Raw genomic sequence first — 735 nt, forward strand, 5'->3', positions numbered from 1 at the left:
TGCGTAATAGCAACAATTAAATAATAACCGAATAATTTAAATAAGATCTGAATAAAAAAGTAATAATATACTTGAAAATTAAATAGTAGTGATAATAATATTTGTTCGATAATCGTGTGATAATATCCGTGAGTAGATAATAACGAAATAATGATGATCGAATAATCGGTAATAACAATATCTGGATAACAGCTCTAACAATAATTCTAGGCTCCACAAAGGCTAGGTAAACCGACCGTCGTAACAGCCGCTCGGGACGTTGACTGAGCGGCGCTGAGGAAGGGGGAGGGGGGCGCGGCCAGGCACGCGTCACGCCATAACGCTGTCAGCCGCCGAGGCGAGCGCATCGCGGGAGCTGGCGCATTATTTTCTAAATTATTTCGCGTCGATTTTTAATTCGCCATAATTAAGGCAATAATCAACACGAATTGAGGTGCGTACTTATCACGCGAGTATTGTGAGCTTTACCGCAGCGGGTAATTACCGCGTTTTATTTACTTTTTTACTTGTTAGATAGAGAAACGTCACGATTGAGTTCCTTAATGCCGATCAAATATTATCATTATCCATTTATTATTCGAGAATTATTATTTCTTTATTCGGTTGTCATTTAACTATTTATATTACATATTGGGAAGCAACTTGAGCGTGCCGTTACGACGATTTCCTTACCTCGTCTTGCTGTTGTGTGTGATTAATTGATATTACTTGATATTATTATACAGTTGTCAATCG

This window comes from Odontomachus brunneus, unplaced genomic scaffold (genome assembly GCF_010583005.1).
Source record: "Odontomachus brunneus isolate Ranch 3 - 2012 unplaced genomic scaffold, Obru_v1 Obru_scaffold_020, whole genome shotgun sequence".
In the NCBI taxonomy this organism is placed as follows: Eukaryota; Metazoa; Arthropoda; class Insecta; order Hymenoptera; family Formicidae; genus Odontomachus; species Odontomachus brunneus.